Source organism: Macadamia integrifolia, chromosome 2, assembly GCF_013358625.1.
Source record: "Macadamia integrifolia cultivar HAES 741 chromosome 2, SCU_Mint_v3, whole genome shotgun sequence".
Taxonomy (NCBI): Eukaryota; Viridiplantae; Streptophyta; class Magnoliopsida; order Proteales; family Proteaceae; genus Macadamia; species Macadamia integrifolia.
The window spans coordinates 32,636,779-32,664,039 of NC_056558.1; the positions used below are offsets into that span (position 1 = coordinate 32,636,779).

The 27,261-nt window shown below is 37.3% G+C and overlaps 1 long non-coding RNA gene across 2 annotated transcripts in view; it reads left to right on the forward strand.

Annotated features, from left to right (window-relative positions):
- The first annotated feature begins 686 nt into the window (after positions 1 to 686).
- Positions 687 to 27,261, forward strand: part of LOC122062647 — a 42,850-nt gene continuing 16,275 nt past the window's right edge. The window contains exons 1-11 of one of the 2 annotated variants that reach the window (XR_006135047.1): positions 687 to 1,072; positions 1,174 to 1,686; positions 1,795 to 2,041; positions 10,202 to 10,319; positions 10,459 to 10,862; positions 12,076 to 12,371; positions 12,950 to 13,600; positions 14,577 to 14,696; positions 18,857 to 18,936; positions 21,060 to 21,196; positions 21,310 to 21,376. This is a non-coding gene — a long non-coding RNA (uncharacterized LOC122062647). The remainder of the gene's footprint in view (positions 1,073 to 1,173; positions 1,687 to 1,794; positions 2,042 to 10,201; positions 10,320 to 10,458; positions 10,863 to 12,075; positions 12,372 to 12,949; positions 13,601 to 14,576; positions 14,697 to 18,856; positions 18,937 to 21,059; positions 21,197 to 21,309; positions 21,377 to 27,261) is intronic. The other variant, XR_006135044.1, reaches the window with a different exon arrangement.

Sequence of the window (27,261 nt, forward strand, 5' to 3'; positions counted from 1 at the left end):
GTAGTTAACTTAAAGCCACTAGTGCTCATCCTAGAACTTTACCACACATCTATTGCAAATCAGTTGCAAAATTGATCACAATGAATTGAAATTTCATGGTCATGTAGATCTCGAAGTCCTACTTACATGTTAAGTTTCAATTTAATTAAAATTGGCAATGTAAAAAACTAAAATATTAAAAAATAAGGATTGCGAAAAAGTGAATGAAAGTATCAATTGTGCATGGATATATCAAAAATAGATGGAAGATTGAATTTGAATATAAATTTTGATTAGTAACTTGTCAGACTATTTTATAGATATCCAATTGCTAGAATTTCTTTTTTTTTTTGGGTAGAAATTACCATAATTTCAATTTATTCTTTCACATGATACATCATGATACATCATTTTCATTTTTAAGTATAAAACAATTTCTTTCCTTTTGTAGTCATTGGCCGTATGCTGCCATTCTTTTTCTAAGAGAGGAAGAGAGAAAGAGAGAGAGAGAGAGTAGTGCTCCGAAGTCCGAAGTCCGAAGTCCGAAGTCCGAAGGCGTTGTTGAATATAAAAAAGCATCTCATAACGGCTATATTTCGGTTCAGTATAGTTTGGTTTTCAAAATCTAGCCGTTGCTAGTTCGCTAACTCTCTCCAGGTCGGATAGCATTATAGCATTCCAAAGCAGAGCGTGGAGAGAGAGAGAGGCGAAGGCGAAGGCGAAGGCGAAGGCGAGGGCGAGGGCGAGGGCGAGAGGCTTTGACGAAGCAGCGGTCAGGTGACGAAACCCACCACGAGCCATCCCCTTTCTCTCCGGCGACTTCATTTTCTCCGATTTAGTTCTTTCTTGTTTTTTCTGTCTTTAAATTTGAACTGAGGGCGAGTGCTGAGGAAAGAGATGCAGAGAGAGTGGCAGAAGGGGAAAAATAGCGAGAAAAGGCTTCCATGAAAGCCGTAGGTGACGAGACCCACCGCAAGCTACCACCTGGTTGAATCCATCACCTTTCTCTCCTCAATGAAAAATGGTCTTCTTGCCTTCCTGAACCACGGTGCTGGCTGAACCCATCGATCGCTGCTCGCAAATCGCAGGCCAGGTAATCTCTCATCTATACATTCAGTAGTTCACCATGAGTTAAGGTTTATAGTTTGTGGTTTTCCCGTCCCTTATTCTTTCCCACCAAGTAATGGATCTCAGAGACTAGGGCAAAAATCTGCAATGATGAGCTACATATACCGATGGAGGATCCAGACTGACCAAGCTTTTGGATAAAGCACACAAGTCTAATTAATGCGCTACATATAACAATGGAGGATTTCTGCAAAATTTGGTCGACCAAATGGGATTATTTGAAATCCATTGAAGTCGAATACAAGTTGATGCCCTCCACGTGGATTGTTGTTCGAAAAATTGATGGCTGCCATTTTCATAGGTAAATTATTTTTATTGCCGAGCAGAAAGAATTACTTGTTTTTGTCCGATTTCGGGTCTCATTCTCTCAGATTTCATTCTTTATTGTTTTTGTCTTTAAATTTGAACTGAGGGCGAGAAGAGAGAGAAGGAGAGTGCTGAGGAAAGAGATGCAGAGAGAGTGACCGGAGGGGAAAAATAGCGAGAAAAGGCTTCCATGAAAACAGTAGGTGACGAGACCCACCGCAAGCCACCACCTGGCTGAATCCATCGATTCTCTGCTCGCAAAACGCAGGCCAGGTAAGCTCTCATCTATGCGTTCAGTATTTCACCATGAGTTAAGGTTTATAGTTTTTGGGTTTCCCATCCCTTATTCTTTCCCACCAAGTAATGGATCTGAAAGACTAGGGCGACAATTTGCAATGATGAGCTACATATACCAGTGGAGGATCCAGACTGGCCAAGCTTTTGGATAAAGCAGACAAGTCTAATTGATGCGCTACATATAACAATGGAGGATTTCTGCAAAATTTGGTAGACCAAATGGGATTATGTGAAATCCATTGAAGTCAAATACAAGTTGATGCCCTCAACCTGGTTGAATCGATCCCTCGTGGATTGTTGTTCGAAAAATTGATGGCTGCCATTTTCCTAGGTAAATTATTTTGATTGCCGAGCAGAAAGAATTACTTGTAGTTTTATAATTGCTTTGAAACACAATCAAATTGTTTTTACATTATGAGTCTGATGTAACTAATAAGGCGGAAACTCTGAGAATAATGCCTCATGAGTTCAAATGGTACAAATTAGATGTTAGACTCACTAATTGATAAGTCCCACATGCCACCCTTGGTTTTATTTATTTTTTTATATCCATTGGTTTCTTCTTTCTCTGGCAGATAGAGGACTCTTAAGTGTTTTTTTTTTTTTTTTGGGTGAATCGAGGACTCAAGTGTTTGTTCTCTGTAGATGGCTTTCTTGCTGGGCAATCCTGTTTTCCATACTTTCAGGTTAAATATTTTTTGTATAAATGTGGACGTAATCTGCAATTTTATGCCTGTCTCATGCTTGAGTTTGTACTGGTTTGGTTATTTTAATTTTTCAGTTCATGAAGCTTTCATATTGTTCTTCTTGTAATTGGATATTTGTGCTTTCTGTCCCCAGAATGCTCTGAGATTCTATTCATGTTACATGAAAACAAGATAATTAGGAAGTTCATGGAAGTTCTGTACAGTCAAGTCTGTAGCGTCAAGAAATTTAAAACACTAGAATCTGGTTAACAACATTAGAAATGTCCAGCATGATGAAAAATTATCAAATAGCTTCTGTTCACTTTTCTCGCTGCTTGCTGATTTTTCTCCTTGTGAAGTTGAAAGTTAGTGGCAAAAATTTGTTTGGTACCACTTTTGATGCTACTAAATTCTCCTGTGGTTTGGATTACAACCAAAAAGGATTGCTGAAGGGCCTTGGTTGTGTAGCAATTAGATACGACTAAAACTGTAACGGCACCCTCCCAATCTTCTGTCAAAAGTTTGGCTTCACCCCTGTGGAAAACAGAAAAACAAACAGTCAAGACAGCATAAGTTCCATAACGTTTTGTAATTTCAATTATGCAAAAGACTTAATCCACCCGTCAAGAAGGAGGGTTTTTCCAAAACAACATTAAAGTTGAAATATTTAAAATGGAAGGGAAGAAAAAGAAAAATTCCTTCAGAAACTGTAGATATCACAGCAGCACAACATCCTAGAAAAATGCACAGGCTTGGGAGTTCTACCAGAAGCAAATTTACAATAAAACTATGAATCCACCCTAAAGGAAAAAGGCTCTTCACATGACCCACATAAGAAGGCCTTCCAATGTGATCCACTTAATTGTGCCATGTGGAAGGTGATGTGCTCCTTCCATTTCAACTGTTAGAATAGTATGTTCCTGCATAATTAGATAGTTTAAACACTGTCCCCTGATTTAAGTGTACGGATTAAGTACCTGCAACATTATAATAATGGAAAGAGGACGTTTTTAAGCTATATCTTACAAGTTTCAATGCATTAAAATCTGCAATGCATTTGAGTTTTATTGCTTTGGCTATTAGATTCTTCACCTGAAACTTGAGTTTCCATTCCTTCCTTTGAATCTGATGAACACGTGTGCAGTGCCCATGTTAAGGATTTTCCAGATGTAGTCTTCTCATATGGGGTCAGTGATGAGTAGAGGTACTTTCAGAAACCAACTTGGTTTCCTGCTAGAGTTCTAATTATCTGGGATATCGAATAATAATCTCAGGGCATTTCATTATCATCATGATCTTTGTTATTATAAATCATCTATCAAATAATAGTCTTGGAGCATATCATAAACTCGAAAACATCTTAATTGTTATTTATAATTATTTGCTCATGACTTCATTTATTGAAATTGCAACAATACGTCATTCCTAGATAGACATCATTATCATTTATTGAAATTATTTGTAGTTTTATAATTGCTTTAAAACACAATCAAATTGTTTTGAGTCTGGTGTATCTAATAAGGCAGAAACTCTAAGAATAATGCCTCATGAGTTCAAATGGTACCATTAGATGTTAGACTCATTAATTGATAAGTCCCACATAGTACCCTTGGTATACCCACATCTTAGTCACTTGCCATTGCCTAGGCTAGCACCATGACAATTGTGCCCAATTTTAGTAAATAGGTTTCTACATCATCACCTAGTTATGTATTTAGTTTTAGACAAATCTGATTCCACATTTGTTGGAAAAAATTAGTTTTTTTCTGGAAATATTTGAACTGCAGGGACCATTCAAAATACAAGAGGGAAGACCGAAGCATGGTGGATCATTTGGCTGAGGTAGGCCACCAAATTTGGCATGTGGCCTATCCTCATCGTTCAATTAGTCAAAATGCTAAATAATCTTGTCCATGTGGCAAAAATCAGTGGTCTTGTGGGAATGGTTCCTAAAATGGGCACGTAGGAACCCTTTTTCCCTAAAGGATAAGGTTATGTAAACAATCTTCTTGATAAGAAAAGGATTTTATCATTGTAGACACATAAAGAAACCTAAAAAGAGAGAAGAAATCCTAAAACCCTAGACATCTAAATTGTTACTCTTTTTTGAACTATTCAACACTAAGCCAAGGGAGGAAAAAAAGGGGGTGTGAACTTAAGAAATGTGGCTATTAGAAGTGGACTTTATATTCCATCCCTTCTAAGAATAAAACCCAACCTTTATAATTCTTTTCGAGGTGCGCCCCTACATCATTAATTAATATTTGCACTATGATATAGGATTAGGAGAGTGTAGGGACAAGTAATATGTGCCAACCCCTTCCATTTCAACTGTTAGAATAGACTGTTCCTGCATAATTAGACAGTTTAAATATTGTCCCCTGATTTAAGTGTACAGATTAAGTACCTGCAACATTGTAATAAGGGAAAGAGGATGTTTTAATCTATATTAAGGCACTTCCAAGATGTAATGCATTAAAATCTGCAACGCATTTGAGTTTTATTGCTTTAGTTATTAGATTCTCTACACCTGAAACTTGAGTTTCCATTCCTAGCTGAAATCCATGAATTTGAGAAGCCAAATGATGAGCAATCTTTGAATCTGATGAACACATGTGCAGTGCCCATGTTAAGGGTTTTCTAAATGTAGTCTTCTTATATGGGGTCAGTGATGAGTACAGGTACTTTCAGAAACCAACTTGGTTTCCTGCTGGAGTTCTAATTATCTGGGATATCAAATAATAATCTCAGGGCATTTCATTATCATCATGATCTTTGGTATTATAAATCATCTATCGAATAATAGTTCGAATAATAGTCTTGGAGCATATCATTAATTCGAAAACATCTTAATTGTTGTTTGTAATTATTTGCTCGCAACTTCATTTATTGAAATTGCAATGATACATCATTCCAAGCTAGACATCATTAGCTTTTCTATACCTTTTGATACATATGTATTTTCCCGATAGTTACTATCAATTTCTTTTAGGAAGAAAATTACTAGAAAATAAATTTTATATAAGAAATGTGATATCTGCACATGTAGAGCCATAAGAACAACTTCTATTGATATATAGAAAGATAAAGGCAAAAGTTTCTTTTGGTAGACTTGTACAAAGTATATCTTTGAACAGGCATATGTAGTTGTGTCATGCGGAAAGGTTATGTGGCAATTCAGACTTTTGGGTGTCTAAGAAATTGCTTGGGTTGGCCATGTGTTTTCAGACTCAAATTCAATTATATAACATCCCATTTGTTGTCATTCTTCTTCTCAATACTCTGAGCATCCGCATGCACCCTTTCTTGGTCCAATTTTCAATACCTTATTTACCACTTTTGCCAACTCTGTTTTTCCATAAAGTTGGACTTGTGAACCAGGCACCTTGGTGTAGTCAACAATGTGGCACAGCCGCACAAGCAGAACTTGGTATAGGATCAACCAAAGATGTGTCCTAGTGTCCTGTCAACTCAACATGAATTCATGAAATTAACTTATCACTTTTTTTCCAGCATTTGGCTTTTCTTACACTATTTGTCTCTTAACTGCCAACTTTGTTTTGAAGGAGAGATCTCAGTTCTGCCAAAGGCATGCCAAGTTTCTTTTTATATCTTTTCTCTTAAACAAAAAGTGTCCTGCAGTTGATACATTAGATTAGAAAGATTAATGATACAAGCCAATGGCAAGATGGAGAAGGACTGGGAGGAGCCATTTTCTCTCCTTTCCCTGTTATTTACTTCTTATGCAAATAGTGAGGTGAGTTGTTGCCATTAGTTTATTGTGAGGTTGGTTTTGGGACCAGCAGGTTGGTGGTTGTAGTTCCTCTCTCTCACCTTTTGGTACAGTTTTCCCTTCCATCAATATGTTTATTGCTTGTATCATTTTTATTTTGTGAAGTCATTCTTTCCTGTAAATAAAATGTAAACAAGAGTCTAGGAGATGTCTTCACTTGAAATGGTTGCATTGATCTGATCCAGTAGATCCCTTTGTCCAGGGACCAATTGTTGCTTGAGGCCAAATATATGATTATTACAAATACAATAGAGGTCTTTCCCAGACCTTCCATTGTGAAATGCTTATTTCCTCCGTAAAGGGGTTGCAATGCGGGAGTCTAACTTGCTCCCAAAAGATCAATTTTTTGAAAAAAAATAGTGTCACAGGCTGTATCATTCTTCTCTCCCCTGTTTGTAATGAAATGGAAGGTATTCTTCCCTGGAGAAGAATGAAGTATCCTCCTTTTTTTATACTACCCATCAGTTCAGATTCTTCGATATTATCTGTTATGGAGACAAATTGACTGTGAGTATTTGCTTTTCTTTGACTGTGAAGCTGAAGCAAATGCTGCCTATACGATGGAATGAACTATCCATTATTGTATTTGATTCTTTCTGTCTGGCATGTCAAAAAATTCAAAGTTCATTCCCTAGCATAGGTAGGTAAGTTCAGTGGACACAATCTGTCAATCTTCTTTGTTTCTACTCTGCAGGCCACATCAACAATCAGTATAACACCTGTAAAATTCAAATTTTATTACCCAGCATAGGCTGAGTTTTTTTGTTGATGTTGTGATACTTGTATTGTCACGTGTAGCAATAAAGGAAGTTTCTCCTTTACTCCTCACAAAAAGTAAAGCCATTGAAGTTTCTGTGGGCTGATGAGCTCAAGTGAAATATGGGATATTACTAAGGTGATTTAACGGTATGTTATAAACAGGTTGCTAGGTTCCAACTTTCAAGTGGGTTTTGTAAGATCAAACACCAAGAAACACGAATAATAAAGAGACAATAGATCCGTACGACACAAAGATTTAACGAGGTTCACACACCAGGGTGGTGTGCTACGTCCTCGGGCGAAGAAGAAGATGATTCACTATGCAGAAGAGAGATTACACCCTAGCAGCGGCGAGGAAAAACTCGCCCTAAAACCCTAGCTCGAAAAACCCCAAAATACAATGACTTTCTCAACAAGCAACAGTATATTTTATATATACTCCAAATCGCGGGTCGACCCATCGGGTCGAGGTCGATCCGGTTGTACCATACCAGATCTCAGAAAATTCCCCATTCGGGTCACCACCAAAATATGTCGGATCGGGTCAGTCTTCAAAACGGGTCAAGAATTCGAGACAAACTCAACAGGTTTAGTATTAATCTTTTCTATATAAACTTTGTTTCTGTAGGTTGTGGCCATCAATACTAAACGAAAATGAGAAACAATAAACCTTAGGGAAAATTACATGATTACCCACTTTTGGTTTCCTTTTACGAAATTACCCAACTTATGTTTCAGTTAACAAAAATACATTGTTTTAGGTTTACAAAATTACCCAAAACAGTGTCCATCCCTTAACTGAAGAGGATTTTTTACTATTTTAACCCCCACCTCCCTTCTCCCACCTGCTCCTATCCTCTTCTTATTCTTCTTCTTTCCAAGCCTGTGATCAGGTATTCTTTATCTCTGTTCTATCTTTCTCCATTGAATTACAGTTCAGAAATTCTTGGTTACTTTAACTGTGATTTCTATTCTACCATCAATTCAGATTCACGTTGCTTTTAATTATCAATTGTTTAGAAGAATATTGATCTTGAACTACCCTATTTTCCCATCGGTTCGTTTTCCTTAATCTTAGGTTAGTTGCTGTTTTGTAAACGCTGATTTCTAAATCAATTTCAACTTCCTAACTCCTTCAAATTCTAGTGTTCTAAAGCTGAATCATACTTTTTCTAAACCTGACTCCTGTTCACCGCTTGATCATTAATAGATTTCAGTTCAGAACCCTAAATCACTGCTTTGGATTTCTACTATTCATTTCACATTTTAGTTCCTGGTTTTAATTTCTTAGTTGTAGTAGCTTGGACAGTGCCTTAAGCAGAGATTTATTGTTTGGGCTTACGAATTTCAACTTCCTTGCTCTACTCCTTCAAATTTTGGTATTCTGAAGCTGAATCATACCTTTGCCTAAACCTGACTCCTGTTCACTGCTTGATCATTAATTGATTTCACAGTTCATAACCCTAAATCACTGCTTTGGATTTCTGCTATTGTTTCACATTTTAGTTTCCTGGTTTTAATTTCTTAGTTGTAGTAGCCTAAGGACAGTGTCTTAGGCAGAGATTTATTGTTTGGGCTTACGGATTTTCTCTCTATTCTATCATAGCTGGTTTACAATATGCCGGCGATTGAATTGCTGAAACCTGTAACTCTTCGGAAAATCTTTGCTTGTTCGAATTTTTATGTTAAAGGAACTATAAGATTTTCTTCATCCAAAACAGCCTCATTTTGCTGGGAACCTAGGGCTAATAGATATATTGCAGGGTTCGCTTCTTGGAGGGGTTTCTTGAACATTCAGAGATGGAGAGGGAGAAGAATTTGAGTGAAGACCTTTTGTGAGCAAGACAACAATTCAAAGACAAGTTCAAAGGGATATTGCTTCTACAACTGGGTTTGCAGGGGAGCCAGCAACGGCGATGAGGTGATTGCAATTGACTTGCATCCATGAAATGGGGGTAGAAAGAAGAAGAAGAAGAAGAAGAAGGGAATAGGAGTGGATGGGAGAAGGTAGGTGGGGGTTAAAATTGTCAAAAAACCTCCTCAATTGAGGGATGAACACTGTTTTGGGTAGTTTTGTAAACCCAAACCTAAAACAATGACCTTTTGTGAGCAGGACAACGATTCGAAGACAAGTTCAAAGGGATATTGCTTCTGCAACTGGGTTTGCAGGGGAGCCAGCAGCGGCGATGAGGTGATTGCAATTGACTTGCATCCATGAAATGGGCGTAGAAAGAAGAAGAAGAAGGGAATAGGAGTGGATGGGAGAAGGGAGGTGGGGGTAAAAATTGTCAAAAAACCTCCTCAATTGAGGGATGAACATTGTTTTGGGTAGTTTTGTAAACCCAAACCTAAAACAATGTTTTTTTGTTAACTAAAGCATAAAGGGAAACCCAAAATTGGGTAATCATGTAATTTTTCCTAAACCTTATCCCAAGAATTGATCTACAAGACAAATCTCCTTGATACAAAAGTTAATTATGGTTGTTGATAAAGAAGAAATTAGCAGTAAAAGAGCATATATCTGTATTTTATTAAATCATAGTTGTCAAGGCGTTGCCTAGGCGAAACCTAGGTGTATGGGTGGTTGGTTGACTTACATTAGTTATGAAAGGCAAGAGCCTTGTTGTCCTAGTCGATGCCTTGGACCATGTAATCATGTAGTAAAAAAAAAATAGAGAATTAATTATAACCCAAAAGTACCCAATACATTGTTTTGTTCGCTTGTTCAATGTTCAGCCTTAACAACATGGTTCAACCCTATCTCGAACCTCCCATGGTGATGAGCGGGCAACCATCCTCCTTAACTAATGATTAATGATTACTTGATTTCTATGGTTGAGATTGACTATATTCCTATTTGTATTTGGTATTTTGGTTGGTGGTTGTCCCATTTTTATGATTAATGATTACTTTATTTCTATGGTTGAGATAAAATATTGATTGTTTGAGGATTAAGTGGTCGCTATCCCTTACAAGTGCTATCTTTGTAAGAATGATGTGAAATCTGTAAATTATATTTTATTAGCATGAATTTATGTATGGGAATCACAAGGCAGATGGATAGAGTGTTTGGCTAACTAGTGAGTGTACCCAGAAAACATACATTCCTGCAATTGCTTTTGTACATTGAGAAAGGTGATGCTTGCTCTCCTACCATATCTTTTGGATGATATATGATTATTCACATGAATATTTGAAATATTTTTGGTAGTTTAGTTTCACATTTATGCTTATATGTTATTACAACCTGCAGCAAGCATAGAGTTGATAGCACTAAAATAGTGAAAGCAGTTATAGGTTCCAAGACTCTTACTAGTGCAGCTGGAGCAACCTATAAGTATGACGTTTTGATATTTGCAATTGGCTCTACAGTATGTACCACTTATCTGTTAAATCATTGTTGTATTTCATCTTTTTATTTTTCAAGTTGTATGTTTTATAAAAAAATATGGTTTTTACTGCAAACCAAACTTGATTTTTCTATATAATTTGTTTCCCTCTCCCTCCAAGAACATCTTCTATGTGAGAGAAATTGATGATGCTGACAAGCTTATAGAACCAATTAACGCAAAGAAGGAAGGAAAGGCTATAATGAAGATTAACAATTTTGATGTTACTATGGTGTATCCTGAACGATGCAGTAAGACAACCATTTTAACCTAGTATGGAATTCTATTATTCTTTGATTTAGATTGAGACTAATGTGAAAATTTGAAAATTATCTGGAGCTTAAAGTGAAATTTGTATGCGTTTGTTGGGATCCATGAAAGGGCTCTTAGGATTGGTAACTTATTTCATGTAATATGTTCTTGCAGTGCTGCTATAACTGCTTTCTATGAGGGTAATATGCCAAAAAAGGTGTCAACATTATTAAAGGAATAGTTGCAGTTGGGTTTTATACAAATGCAAATGGGGTAAGTTCTTAGTCAAATGTGACAATAAATGTAATCCACATTAGTCGGAAAGTGTCTCTTATGATCAAATTGCCTCCTTATTTAGGTGAAGGTTGTGAAACTAAAGGATAGGAGGGTACTGGATGCTGATATTGTTGTTATTGGTGTTAGGGAAGAGAAAGCGGAATTAAGATTTGTGTGGTTCTCATATCCTTTTAAACCTGCACTGCCTTTTAATTCTAATTATACTCTGGGGAATGTCTTCAATGCCATCCACTGCCCTATCTCTAACACTATAACCATAATTAACATGTTTAACCACCTAATTTACAAGGATTGCAGTTGGTGATTTCTATGACGGAATTCTTTTCTATTCCTATCAAGATGTATGTTAGAACTGCTTAAATCTTTAAATAAAGGCACTATCTAGATGACATCTATAGGTATTTAGAAGTTGCACCTTCTTTTAATTTCCAAAAAGTTCTTTAACTTAGGGGTATAAAAGTGTTTTCAAAAGTAATTTGAAAGTGTATCAAATTACTAGAAGCTTAGGGTTTTTATCACTTTGATTCCTTTCCTCTGCTTCTAGCACCTCACAGAATAGGGCTCTTTATCACTCCGATTCTAATACAGAAAAATATGCTTTAGATGCAAACAATTGAAGCTTATCTCTGAAGGTGGATCTCACTGTAAAAATGGGGTCCCAATCTAATAGAACCAAGAAAATGCTTCTTGCTGAACTTGAATCTATAGGATCAGTTGGTGGTGAATTTGGAATTTCACTACTTCTAGTAGCTGGAGAAGACCTTGATGATTTCTTCCGTAAAAAATATTAGGTTATTTATGCCGATCAAGCCCTACCATGAAATAGGTTTATTATTGATTTCAGTAGCCTTAGCTGGAGAAATAAAGAAAGAGACTATAAGAAGACATAGGGTTGTTCTGGTCCTATGAATAGACCCATAAATAGTATCTGTTGTTAAGGTGGATTTCTGATTCCTTTCAAAAGCCTAAACCTTAACCCCAAAAACCTAAACCCTATACCCTAAACCCTAAACTATGTTGTTGCTATAAATCACGTTTCTTTTAAGTACATTAGTCATGGGTTGTAGTTCAATCTAATGAACACTTCATGTTTACTTGATGTTGAGTTTTGGTTAACCCAAAAACTGTTGGTTCCATTTTGTTACGTGATTTGATTGATCTTCTCACACTGGCTTCCGACTCTTGGCAGGTACCTATTTTCTTCTCTACCTGTTGCCCTCCTCCTTCTGATTCACATATAGCTTACCACGCCAGCTCCTTCGGTTTCTTTACTTCTTGCATATTATGAAGAATCTGATAATTCCAAAAGAAATGAGGGACAGTTTGAATCCTCCGCAATATGATCTCGAGCATTTGAAACTGAAAAATAGCAAACCAGTAATGGGACTCTATGAAGAATTTCTCAATAGCGTGCTGCTGAGATCTCACCTAAAGGGTTTATCTATGTCAATGGAGTGAATGGACTTCACCACGGGGATTGTGCAGGTATTAAAATTCTCTTACTTTGATTCTTTTATTCTGTAACTTGTATGGAAGGCATCAGAGACAAATTGTTTTGAGGCTACAGATTTACATGTTGCTTCGTGTTCTAACCCTTTGTTTTTCTCTCTTGTAATATATAAAGAGCATGAATCATCCTCCACTATGAATCTTAAAGTAATCTTAGATTGATCCAATAAGAATTAACCAAAGTATATAAGATTTCTTGATATATTATATGTGACTTTAGCCCATGATTTTTGTGGTTTCTAAAAAAAATATACTGGGGTAATCCTGGCTGATTTTCTTGGTTGGTTTTCCAAATCATGTTGATGAATTTTATGTAATTTCTCAAAATAAGTTGTGGGAAGTGGTTCACTATAAAGGGTCTTGGGCATTTAAGCATTAAGGTTGGAGTGAGGATTTCTAATGATTTTGTAAAGCGAGGTCTGCGAATAGATGAGCAGAATTTTGATGCTTGGCTCCCTTACTTTTTTATTGATTGAAAAATAAAGGTAAAAGAAAATAGACTATTGATTTTATTTTCCTGAGCATGAATCTTGAACTCTTGTCATTTTTTGCAGACTTAATTTCTGGAAATTATTCTGAATCTGACCATCAGATTCATTTGATTTTATGGCCCTCACTTGGAAGGCCTTCAACTCAATTTGGTGGCAATCTGCCACTTGGATTGATTGTAATTTTGAATCACCCCAAAAAGAAGCATGTAAGACTGATGCAGCTCAGCAGCAAGAAAGGTACTTGAAAAAGTGCCAAGGAACGAAACTTTTTTTTTATTTTTGTTGCTTTTTATTAGCTGGAAAATGTCCTGAGACCAATATAATTCAACCTCTGTTGCTTTAATAAAAGCATTGTAAGGGTTAGGCGATTTTATAAATAAATCTTAGCTTTTGCTACTTTCATTCTGTGAGATTCCAATGGCTGTGAGATCCAGTGCTTGTGGTGAAATACCTTTAACGGCCTATGGGACTCTAGTTGAGGCTAGGTGGGATGCTTAGTCATATCTGTTTCTTATTCATTCTTCTCCTCCATTAATATTCAAGTAAGTGTTCTATTTACAATCTTATTCTGTTACAATCTTTCAATTTATTAAAGCTCTTCAATTCTTGATTGATGCTGACAACATGGCCACATTTGAGATGATTATTGTAGCAAATAACTTGCATGGAGATTACCAGCTTGCTAATGGTTATGGGCATGACAAAGCCAATACGGTAACTTTTGTTCTTTTAACTTTTTTTATTTTAAATTTTTGTTTCTGGGTCTAGAATAAGTGAAAGACAGAATCCTGTAGTTGTGGCTTGTGGGTTCTCCAACCTTAACAGTACGTGGATCTGCCATGGGCTGCTGCTTAGGTGGGGCATCTAGCAAGATCTGTATGTTTCCAAGTTCCATTAATGAGAAAAATTAGAAGCAAATAAAATTCTCTTGTTTTACATGACTTTGGCCCAAGTCAGCATCTTAATTGCTCCTGTTACAAGAAGAAAAGTCCTAAATGGGACATAAAGTTGAGTTGGCCGCTGACATTTAACACTTATCCAACCTGAAGATTGCATCTTTATCCCAAGGGTTGGAACGGCAATATCATCCTTCCATTGTACGCAATTTAAGGGACTACCACATAAGAAAGTTAGGTGGGTGGCCTGCCCACAAAATCTTTTCCCATTTCTTTTTCCAATCTCTTCTCTATAAAAAATTTGGATGGTTATGAGAAATAGCCATTATCATATATAAACTCTACATTCTTATAGCCACGTAAGGATGAGTTAAAAGTTGCATAAGGGATTAGAGGGATCTGTAATAAATGACTTCCAACTTCCAGCCTTCACTAGTTGTCTAGTTTTAGTAAAGACTAACCATTCTATCATGTTCTGTGAATTGTCTCTGGAAAATATAGGAACATAAAAACAACTTTATCAACCAAAAGGACTTTATTTTCCTATATAGGAATGAGATAAATGCAGTGAGGATACTAGTCGGTTGGTGGATTGTCCAAGATCCAAATCCTCTATTGGGGGTTCTCTGGCTGCCCTTGATAATGCATTCTCATGGCTCAGTAGGTCTTGTTCCAATCTTGTCTTAAATATTTTAAGCATTAAAATTTGTCACCTCTACTTTTTGGTGTGGTTTACTTGCAAAACTTTCGGTGAAGGATGTATGGCATAAGGTGCATTATTGACCTTCATGCAGGTACATGATCCCAAAATGGAAATGAAATATACTGCCAGTAGAGATAGTTCGGTAGACTACTAGCCCACATCTCTAGTTTACATCTCACAAAGCCTGGATGATGACTTTTTTGGCTTGCAGGTACTTCATATCAAACCCTTATAAGCCCCATGATATAGGATCATGATAGAAGTTGATAGCAACTCCAGTGTTTACTCATAAAATACATTATAAGGATTCAAATCAATTCAGTTCAAAATAATATATTTGATGTGAAAAAAAAAAGGATGAGAACTGGATGCAAGATATATGATAAGGGTTTCAGCTAGGATTTGATTGAGAAACTAAGAAGCCATCATTGAGAACTAAAAAGGAGCCATGGCCCGGTGTAAGATTTTGCAGGGCCTCAGGAGGGATGGACTGGAAATGGTCCTAACTTTGGCTTTTTGCACAAAATGGTTATGCTTAGGGCTTAAACTTATGTCTTCGTGCAGTAGCTAAGCTTTTTACTAACACCCCTTTTGAATTAGAGAACTAAGATTAGGATTGAAACTGATCAGGTAGTACCCCAAAATATTGTTAAGGAGAACAAATTCAGAATTGCAAATGGGATCCCTGGGGTTCTTATAGAGGTTTTGATGGTAAAGAAGAGAACTTCCTACATGTGGCAATAAGGGTTAGGTGGTATAGTGTAGCTATTGGATTGGTGTGTGATAGTAGAATTTAAAGCTTGAGTGGGGAAATAGCTATGCTGATGATTTAAATTTACATTTAGCAGAAACTTCTTGAAAATTATAAGAAAAAGGAAGAATAAGTAGAGAAGTAGAAAATCCTAGGCAGTCATACCTTGAGAGAAAGCAACATTACTTAGCTAGAAGAAGCTCAATTTTCAAAAAAACTAGAATTTTGGTACATAACTCGATATGTGTTGAAATTGTACCTTTGTGCCCATGCTTCCTGATGAATTCTCCAGTGATGATGTGGGCTAAGCATCGACAAGTAGGGTCATCACTGCCCTCTAAGCATTCTACCACTGCCAACCATCCCAATGCAGCCTTTCTTTTCTTTCCATATTTCCCTAGACACAGAGTAGGGGTTAAATCAAATTAGGGTGTTACAATCACCGCCTCTACAACAATTGAGTCCTCATCCTGCTGCCTACAGGCCTTTATGAGCCACCTCCTCTCCTTGCCTTTGATTGCTTGAGTTGCAGGTTAAAGTGAAAAACAAACTTATATCCATTTGTTAAAATATGCTATAGATGGACTAATTTTAAAGGAAAAAGCTTCAACAAAATAAATCAGGGTTACAAAATTTATTTACATAGGCATACCAAATCTATTTATCTTTCCAAAATCTATTTTGTCGACTAGCAACCAAATGATTTATATTTATAGCCCATAAGTTATTCTCAGAATTTGGACAGAAATAGGAATGGAAATCATACCAAAGAGTGCCTCAGTTGCTATGTGAGGGTGTTAGTTGCAAAGATAGAATCATTAAATCGTTTTGATATCATTAGCATCATCTTCTTGTAGTAATAACATATACTGAGAATATCTCTTCGTACATTAGTTATATTCCCTTTCCTGGTAGCATCTTTTACCTATTGTTTTTCTGCAGTGAAGATGTATACCTATAGTGGAGCTGCAGTAACCAACACTGTTTATCACCTTACCGGTTGCTTCTCTTATTGGGTATAACAAAACCAAGGAAGCTCTTACGGTAACTTTATTCCTTTAACATATTTTATTTGAAATTTTTGTTTAGGGATTCAGAATAAGTGAAAAACAAAATCCTACAGTTGTGGCCTATGGGTTTTCCAATCTTTATATTACGTCGATCTACCAGGGGTTACGGCTTAGGTGGGGCATCTAGCAAGATCTGCATGGAAAATTTTTAATTGCCTCACTTAGACAGGTAAGTGGGTAAACATTGAGGGTAAGACCCATTACCCTTACGCTCCCCTTCTTATTTTATTTTTTGTTTTTGGGTTAGTGTTTGTTGTGGGGTATTTGTTTTAAGTCTAATTGATCAGCAAGTATATTCTGAGAGAAACTAATGGTTGCAAATGGCTTATGGTTTCCTAACTTAGTGATGCAGCTGAAGGATTGATTTTTTTTTTTTTTTTGGTGAATAAATAATTCATTTGAGCTGTTGAAAACAATCTCTCTCAGGCCAAATCGTGTGAGAAAGCGCAACAAAGCTTAATTAATTTTATTGCATCAACTCTTACAACTAAGGGCCTATTTATAGCTTGGCATGAGCTTTAAAAAAATTAGAAAGTAATGAAAAAATAAACTAATCAATTAGGAAACAAGACTTCCTAATTGAGACAACTTGCTTGCTAAAAAAATAACAAAATAGAAACTAGGAATCTTCTAGAAGCTGAAACAAGATTTCACAAATCGTGTTTTGACCAATTAGCATAAAAGACAAAAATTCACAGCTAGAACTGAAATCGATAGAGCAATTCTAGGCTACAAAAATTGAATCCAATAGGCTAGCTCGATGGAAGAAAAATAAGCCTTCTAAAAGCCTGATTTGATGGCAAGATCTGAACCAGTTTTAAAGCTGGTTCGGTTTCTTCTTCTTCAGTGGTGAAGCCTATACATGGGGTCATCTACATCATTTACTGCTGTAGTTCTATTGTTGTATGCATACACGGAGTTTCCTGACATCCAAAGTTGAAGAATATCCTGACCAATATTGAAAAAATATTTTTAGATTGCCTACCATATAAGTTGTTGATTTGAATAGCTTACCTCGGCACAACGGTACTGTTGCTTTAGTTTAACTTAGTGGTCGTGGGTTCAATGAGAAGGATGTAAGGACGAGTCAAGGTGGTGCGGAGGGTCAGTATCTAATTAAGGGTTATGGGTTTGGTCTAAGGAAGAACTAGATCACAAGGGGAGAGGGCCAGAAGGGGGAGAAGGTGTTTGGTGGTGGCAAAAGAGGGAGGTGCATAAACTAATAGATGCATCAAAAGGAGGCTGAAAGGGAGCAGAGAGGGAGATAAAAGAGGGAGAGGAGGGTCTCAAGGATAAAAACAAGAGACATCAGGAAGATCGAAGAAGTCCACTGAATGACAGGTACGAGGGGAGAGGTTGCCGTCGTTAGAGCAGAAGTGGTTAGAGAGAAACTCGAATTTGTTGTAACCAATGGTTAAAAGGGTGTAGTCTAGCAGACCAAGGGACTTTGGTATGAAAGCAGGGGAGCTAGGGTTAGCAGAGTGACTGGGCAGAGCCATTTGACTATGATCCTGATAGGGGTGACCACGATGAGATCTACCACGAACAGAGTACACTACAGGTGAGGCAATGGCACCAAGGTTTAAAGAAGCATCAACACCAGGATCAACTGAAGAAGTAGTGGTATTAAGAGCAAATGTAGTAATAGTGATGTCATGGGTAATTGAAGGAGCAAGGGCCACAATCAGAGGGGAGAATCCTTGGGGGCATAGACAACTGAGCTATGGACAAAGGATTGGCAATAAGTACACAGTGGAGGCAGCCAGTTATAGTGCACAGCTTGAGAGAAGGAGAGGGGGAGGCCCTCACGTGAAGGGTGCGTGCCAGAGGAGGCAACATTTGCTGGGGCCTGAGTAGAGGCAGGGAGAATATAAATAAGCACATCATTAGGGGGAGGGAGATGGATGCCGACGGTGGAGACCGCTGGAGATGTAGAAGTAATCAGGTGAAATAGGGTTAGGGAAGAGGGGTTGGCAGGGGAGGACCTTTTTAAGTTTTAATTGCTTAACACATTGCTATTTTCTCACTACTTAAGATATTTTAAGAGCCAAGTGGTGGAGAACTCTTTGAGGAGGAAAAATATAAATATTTCTTGAGGAAGAGGAGAAATTACAAATTGGAGGCTCAACAGAAGAATAATATGATGAAACAAGTAGTGAAAAGTGTGTTGCCATGGTAGCTAGTAAGAAAACAGTGGAGTGCTCTTGATGTGGATATAAAAATGGTTGAACTTTTACTTTATATTGTAGTTAATAAATATATTTTCGTTTAGCTTGATAAATCGTTGAACCTTGAAAGACTATCACTTGTCTTTTTTTTGGAATATTATATTATGATATGACCAGGGAGGATGAGAATTTATAGTTTTAGAGCCGGACTGGTAGGTTGGGAGTCAACATAGAATGAATAATAATAGTCATAGTGTATCCTCTTAGTACCTATAAAGTGTGGTATGTTGAGAAGACTCTATTGTGAAATATTTGTAAATTTTTTGCATAGGCCTAACTTGACCATGCTTTGTTCTTGTTCATTAACTCTTGTGTGCAACAGGACTGTGAACTGCGGACTCGAGAAACTCATTGTAGAGGACATTGCAGTACACCCTATAGCTATAAGACTGCATAATTAAGGTTGTGTTCTCTTGACTTCATGCATTATATCACTTTATGATCTTTTTATAAAAGATTTCCTCTTTATTGGTGGCATTCTTAGTGATAAGAGTGCATGATTTGTTTTCCTTTCTTGCAACATTGAAGATGATATTACTATAAAATTATTTATGCTTGTTAGAGAAAATGCTTCTCTGCGATAGAGTTTTCAAGGAGTAGGCACATGTATACCATTCAAATGTTTGGTATGATAAAAGTGCCTTGACTTTGATACTTTTTTTACTTTACCCTCAGGTTTTCTTGGGGAGGGGAGGTGGGATTTTGTACTTTGGATTAAATATGGAATGTGACTTTAAATAGAGTCCAAGTGTAAAGCATGCTTTGTTTAGTTGATCACATTTAGTAGGGAAGGGGGGATTTTGTACCTTTGGGTTAACACGGAATATGACTTTAAATAGAGTCCAAGGGTACAACACGATTTGTTTAATTGATCGCATTTAGTTGGGACAGGGCTTATTTAAAGAGTGGGTGTTGAATTTTGTAGCTTAATAATTATATTAGAACTTAATTCATCCCCTTTGTAATGATGTTAATTGATTTATGTTTTGACAACTATTTCTTATAAAATATAATCATTTTTTGTTAAGTCTGACTAGTCCATTAGTTTGTACATTCTCTACTGGTAGCTTGACAACTAAGCCTTATCGAATCACTTGGGTTAGCTGTATGGATACTGTTTTGACCAATCAACACTTGTCTTTCTTTGTCTTTTTTTTTTTTTAGGTTCTCATTCTTCTATAGTTTGAATTTTGGTGCATGGGTATTCATGTTGGAAATTCTATTCAGGAATACTGGGTGATTCTCCAAGTTTATGTTGCATAATATATAAATTGTGATGTTCATGGCTTTCCGTTAGCTTTGCAGCCTTCGAAGCCAATGCGTGGTTTTTTGTTCAACGTCTCAAGGGGGGAAGCAGGGACGTTTCTGTGGGAAAACCTATCTGGGAAGTGTGTTAAATATATTGGCAAAACTGTTATTTCGCTTGATCCCAACCCTAAATTAAAGAGTTATAGCAGAGCCTTACCTAAGTTTCTCCCCATGATTTTTAACAAGTGGATCTATTAATTTTTTAATGTAAATTTGTCATCTCACCTTCTTAATCTCAACATTCTATGAGTCTCGGGCATCCCACGCCATGAAGATCTCAACTCTAAATCATGGTTAAAGAGGGTGAACTAAAAAACTTTAGAAACATTTGCAATCATTAGTTTTTATCTGTAATGAAGGTTGCGTTTGGTGTGGATTTTTAAATTCATTGCTCACCTGAGATGCATTCCAAAAATTCAACCAAATGCAGCCTATAGTAGCAGAAATCCAACACCGATACGCACAAATACTGCCTAATGAGGTATGGACACATGGCATCCAACTATACACCCATCTACAGCAGAAATTCAAAACACCACGCAAAGCCAATGACTTCGGATGCTAAGATGATAAGGACACTGAAGTCCTCCTTCAGCAATAGGGTCATAATAGGACTCTATCCACCTGAAGGAGGATAATCCCTAAAAATGGAATATTCCCCGTAGAGAGGAAACATGTAAGATGGAATCTCCAAAACCGCCCCAAGCCTATCAAAAGTAGAGGGACATGTCTTAGCAGGACTCCACAGGATCCTATCCTATAAAAGAGAACCAAGATGGTAGCTAGAGGTAGGTGACTTACTAGCCATTTCTCTCTGAATACTGTTGCAAGGGTCTCTAACTTGGGCATCATAGGATTAATCCCAGAGCCATCTCTGGACCTTTGCCTTCTGTGTTCTTACAGGACCGACGTTCAAACTTCTACAGATTCTCAGCAGCAACAAACACCCTCACCTTATCAGTCTATAACCAATTCCTTTTTTTCTTCTTACCGGTATCTTACATTAGTGGTGCTTATCCATGGCGAGTAAGATTTCAAATGGCAGTCCCTAATCTCAGAAATCCACAGTATAGTTCCAGAATTTCTCTTTGTGCTCCATTATTTGTTTCCTATAGTCTATATTTATACCCTTACCAGCTTCTCCAAAATATTTTTTGCCTTGTTTATTTTATTGGATTCGTTACTCGATTCTTATTGCATAGCTTCTTCTGGGGCAGCTGAAGGATGGACTTTCAAAATTCGAACTCTTTTCTTCACATGTCACTCTGATTTTGAGGACAAAATTGGTTACACGTTCTTCAACGTTCCTTGGAAGTGACAATCATCAGTTCTTTGCTAGAATAGGATCATCTCTGTAAGTTCTTCCTTTGTGAAATTTCAAATGTTTTTTAAGGATTGTTAATACAATGTAAGCCTAAATACTTCCTTATATTTGACTTTTTTTTGTCTACATCATTTTGTCTGCAGTGGTGGAGCTTCTCCGGCGTTGAGGAAGGTGGAGCATTTCTCGGTTTAGCTACTGGAGAAGGACGTTGTATGTTTCGGGCACTGGTAACATTTTTTCAATTCTTTGTGATACTAATATCGGTGGAAATGTGAGCTATATTGTTGAACTACATCTGATTCGTTTGTTTCAAATTTTAACTGGAACTAGTAGGTACAGTGAGCATGCTTTTTGGGTGAAATTCAATCAGATCTTGTAGGTACAGTGAGCAGGCTTATAAGATTAAATTCTTACCGAGTCCATAACTGATTTAAGAAACATGTGGATTCTTGACAATATCGAGTTGGAAAACCTATTCTAACTACAGGAAAAAAAAGAAGGAAAGAGTTTAAAAGAATTAAATGCTCTTTAAATCTTCTGAATAGCAATAGTACTCTGTGTCTCTGTTTGTGGCTATGCGAAGTGTGGAGGAACCAGGCCTCTAGGAGCTTTATCTTCTCCACATCTATCAAAAGGGGTACACCGCCACATACTGTGTTTAACAATGGGCTTGAAATAAATTCCATCTCTAGTTGTTATAGTATGTCACTGGTTTCTGATTTAACAGCCTGGGTTTATTATCAAAGTTGTCATAACTCAAAAGGTAAAAAGGAAAAGGGTTGAGTAGGTGGCTAGGGGGATTAAAGGGAAGGAAATTGGAGCTCATGCTCGACATTAACATTTTCATGCAAAAAACACTGAACTATAAATAATTCATAATTGGAAATATAAACTAGGCACAGGTTTTATATGATTAAGAAATTATAACTTTGGTCTGAACAGGTTTTTTCTATTGCATCCCAGATTTATGCATTTATCCCACTGTTAATTTTGGAACCAATACTGAGCATCTCACACAATGCTTTTAAATCTTGTTCATATTTGTTGTTTTCTTGAATGGCTTCCATTTTCAGTAGTCTTCCTTTGCTGTCACTAGATAGTCATTTCAGATTTTATGAAATCCAACTGGAACCATTAGGTAAAAGGAAGGGATTTCAACAAGGGGGTTGCACTAAGCCTATGGGAAGGAAGAGATAATGCAGGTAACTTGGAAACTATTTGCATGTGCTCTAATGTTACTATGTATGAACGAATAAGAAACTTATATTTATTTATCTATGTATTTGTGACACCCTATGTCCAAACACGGCTGCTTTCCTCAGGTGCCATATCATAGCAGTGCACTGAGGACAGCTGGGCTGGTTGCATGGCAAAGGGGTGGTGATGTACTGCAGAAATTGCATTAATTTGATGTGGGGCCCACTGACTAACGGGCATGGACCAATCAGTCCCATAGGATAGGGCATCTTATACTGGTCTTATTGCACCTGACATGCAAAGCATCAGGGATGCCCATAAAGCAGTCTAAAGGATTAATTCAATTTAATTTTAAAAGCCCCAAGCCAAACAGGCCTTAGTGGTTTAAGTTTACCACTATATAAAGGATTCTATCCTCTCATTTCTCCCATTTCATCCTACTAAATTCGGTGGAGAAGGAGAGGAGAAGAAGAGAAGAAGAGAAGAAGAAGAAGAAGAAGAACAGGAAAAGAAGAATAAGGGCTGCCCAGCTGCTGTCCAAGTCTGTATAGGGGTTGCTGTCTATGGTGCTGTACCTGCATTTCCTGTTGTAAATACAAGCAAAAGGTAAGCGTACCGTCCCTATTTTTTCTATACAGTAGGGTACTTGCATGATCAGAGGTATTAGCAGCCATTGCCCAAGCATGCAGCCACCCAAAATTGGGAATTGTGGACTGCATGTTTGGGATTTGGGCTGATTCAACCTGGAGAGACTGTAGAGGTATACATGAATGCAGTTCTCTGTAAAATTAGGACTTGGACTTGTCTCTACAGCCACATATAAATGGGTTTTAGGTTTTGCGTGCATGGGATTTTCATCCTATAGCTGGAAACCCAATTTCAGAGATGAATTGAGTGTTGCAGACATACTGAATTTGTAAATTGAGTAGGGTTCAGACCTATACTTCATCTTTTCAGTCACCCACAAATTGGTTATAGGCTCTACAAGTGTGGGAATACCAACCCAGAGCTGGGACTACCATCCCAAAGAAGAAATTGGAGATATAGAGGGGGCGGGGGTTTAGAGACTAATGTAGGACTAGATTTGACACCCAAACTAGACCCAAAACTGTAGGAACTTGTAAACCAAAGAACAACCAAGTACCCAATATACCAGCAACAACAAATCAGCAAAATAATAATAAATCAGTAGTCCATCGATCCCAGACCATCAGTATTGGTTAGGACAGAACAGTAGTAATTAAATAAAAATAACCAGGAACTTCAGATGACTCTTAGAGGTTCAAATCAGCAGTAATAATGATCCACAGTCTTAAGACAACAAATAGCAGACAATAGTATAACATCAGTCACAACAATCAACTTCAATTCTGGATGTGCGTCAAGACCCATAGGAATAAATTAAGGAATGATTGCATGAGAAACAAAGTGGGGCTCGCACCAACTTGGGACAAGCTCCATGAGAGCCACTTGAGGTGGTATGGTCATGTTCCACGTAGACCTATGTATGCCCTAGTTTGGAAAATTGACCGAATCCAAATAGGTTCTAGAAGAGGTAGGGGCAGACCTAAAATGACTATCAACAAGTGGTAAGGAAAGATATGCATATGGTAAGGAAAATTGGCTTCCGGACGATGCGCAAATTGGTTGGTATCAGATTGAATACAAATCCTAGTTCGTTCTTATAAGTATTATTGCTAGACCTTCCTAAGTTACTGGGCTTACTTGTCATATAATTTGCATGTGTTTTAAGTTACTGAGGGTACTTTTCATATTATTTACTGCTCTTTTAAGTTGTTGAGTGTACTTGTCATATATGAGATTTGCTACCTCAGCTCATATGGTGATCGCTTCATCAAAAGCTCACGAGCCCAAATTAGTAAGGCTAGCAACCAGCCAGCCAAGGGGAAAAGTCACATACCACTATAAAAGAAGACTTAAACTGATTTTTAGGGTATGACACTCAGAATACTCAGAGCTCGGCCTACTCTCTGTTCTATTTTTATCAGAATACTAACTTAGGCATTGGAGCCTTCTTCCCGGGGTCACCCTCTGGGCCAGTTTCTTATCTGTGGTTTATAGGTTCTAACTGAGCGGTAAACTATAGCAACATGTATTATTTGGCTTTACTGGTTTCGTCTCCATTATGTTCTTCGTCAACATCGCAGCAAGAGAGCCTCTTATAGAGCCCCAATGAGACTAGTGCAATTGTGGTGTCAAATCTTCATAACTACATAACACACCCAGTAACACCACTCGAAGACGAGCACTTTGAAAATTATCCGAATGACACTTCAAGCTCTCTACTTCTGTCTCGGTTGAAAATTTTAACAGATATGTCTCTTACCTATAACTCATACAATTTAAAAAAATTATAAATTTATCTATCGGCTTTTATTTTTTTATGGCTCTTCGTCGTCAGGAATCATATAACTACACGCACTTGGTTAATATGAGAGTGATTAGGCCAAAATTCATAAATATTGAGGTTTCTTAAGAATTTTTACTCTTTGGTGTTAAAATTAGCGAAATGATATTGAAACTCAAAATATGTTTGAACTCTCATCCTAGTTGCCTTCTATATAACACCCTGGATTTAAAAACCCCTCAGTCCTAGAGGTGAAAATTAACTTAGAAAGATAAAGGGATAAAAGTAGAAGCAGAAACTGTAGATGCACAGTTGAACAAATGCGTACAGTTAGGTACAACTATGTAAAAGGGGAGACAGGCAAGAGAAATGAATGGGCACTAGATCTAGGTGGCTTACATGTGTGGGGAAGGTCCCATATAAGGTGAAATATCTTGGGCAGAATGCCAAAAAAATTGAATTTTTTCCCTGTGGGCCCCAATACTTTGCAGGGTTATTTTACCCATTCCCACCATAGATTAAGGTATGATCAAGGGTTCTAATGCAGTTGGTTTCATGTTGTAACTATTTTCTTTGAAAATTTATTTAAGTTTAAAAGAGGGAAAAATAGATTTTTATAAAAGTACTTTTTCCAATAGATTTTTTTTTATAAAAGTACTTTTGCCAAACTGACCCTAAGGTCTGCTTAGCTTATAAAAAGAGAAAGTTCAACTATTTCTCCCTTTCTTTTGTTGCTGAGAATACAAGAACCAGAGAGAAGAAAAGAAAAGGAAGAGAAGAAGAAGGAAAAATGATGGAAGGAAGCTACTGCTGCCCTGCAGCTGCTACTGCCCGACTACTATTGTTACTGCCTACGGCTGCTGCTGCTGTGTACACCAGTGTAGCTGGTGGTGCTGTGACTACTACTGCTGCATACTCTCAGGTGCTGCTATATTGTTACCATATTTGGGAGCTAGAACATAGGTCATATGGCTGATGTTGGACCCTCCGGCTCACCCGAAACCTGTTAGGAAGGTAAACCCTAACCCCAAATTATTAATTTAACTAAAATAGGAGTCGGTTAAGGGTACGAGAGTACAAAAGTGAAATTAAAGGTAGGGAATTTCTTGTGAGCACTTAATACTGTCTCCTACAGCAAAAGCCCTAACTGTGAAACCCAAATTGGAACCAAAATAGCTATTAGACTGTCCCTAAAACCCTAAATCATAGGGCTTTTCATAATTAAATTAAATTGGGTGAAATTGGTGGTGGGAATTGCCCACACATGACTCCAATATTGCCCAGGGATAGACAGTATAATTAGTAGACATACTTAGGGAGTAAATTGAGTTAAATTGAGACCCAATTGATTTAATATAGTGCTTAGAGACCCAATTTGAAATGAGAAATTGACTAATAGGGTGTAAAAAAATTATTTGGAAGGGGTTGGATACATTACAGCTGTTGGGAACTGCCTGGCATAGTTCTACAAAGAGAGGTAGCATTGGTAGGCTGTAAATGGCCTATTCTACAAAGGGAACCAGCCAACCGGTTTGGACCAAACAGAATATGGATGTTAGAGAATTGTGACGGTTGTAACTTGTGGCTTGTACAGGTATACTTCAATCTACCTAGTAATGGTTAGACCACGTGAGGGCATGCCTTATGACTTAAAAAGAGAAAGTAAATGTTATGGAACATAATGGGTTGTGAAATGTCAGTAGTGCCCTATCTATGCTTGGAAATTTTATCCAAGTACACTCATGCATGAAGGGCAGTACAGACATATCCAGTTAGGTGAGTATGGGCCAAATTCCTGTGGGTCTATTATAATGGATTAAAAAGAAGCTTTAAGACTATGTGGGTTACATGATAGACCTACAGAGACCTAGGGAGATGAATTGGAATATTAGTTTGTCAGTTGAAAAAGAATACTGACTTGAGGTTAATATGTTTCTTATCAACTGACTATGGGTTCTAATATTGGAATCCAACTAAGGGTTAAAAAGTAAATAATGTAAATGATTATTAAAATTAAAACTAAATTTAATGAAAATTTATCAATTAGGAACCTGAAATGTACCCGATAAGGATACATGTGATCGGGAATTCAGCGAAAGGACACCAGATTGAGAAAATAAGGCGAGTGAGTGTTTGTTTTATTTTGTGAAGTGTTTCATATATATTTGAATGTTTTCTTGCTCATGTGGAATGTGATGATTACCATGTTATGGATTTATTTTATATAAAATTATATATTTCACATGTTGTATGTTTTTACCGACTTTCATGTGATCGAGGTTTTGTGGATGTGTAGTATGTTAGTTGTGTGATGATGGTTGTAATATTGACGGTCTGAGGCACAGTGTGGCCGAGGTTCTTTTCGGTACCGTGGGCTCAGAGGTCAGTGTTACAGTTGTGACCACATATATGCGATTGGATGCTATAGGTGTTATGAATGCTATAGATGCATGTAGATGTATATGGCTAGGATCACATCCCAGTGCTATAACCCCTTACCAATAGGGTGTAAGGTATTGGCTAATCCCAC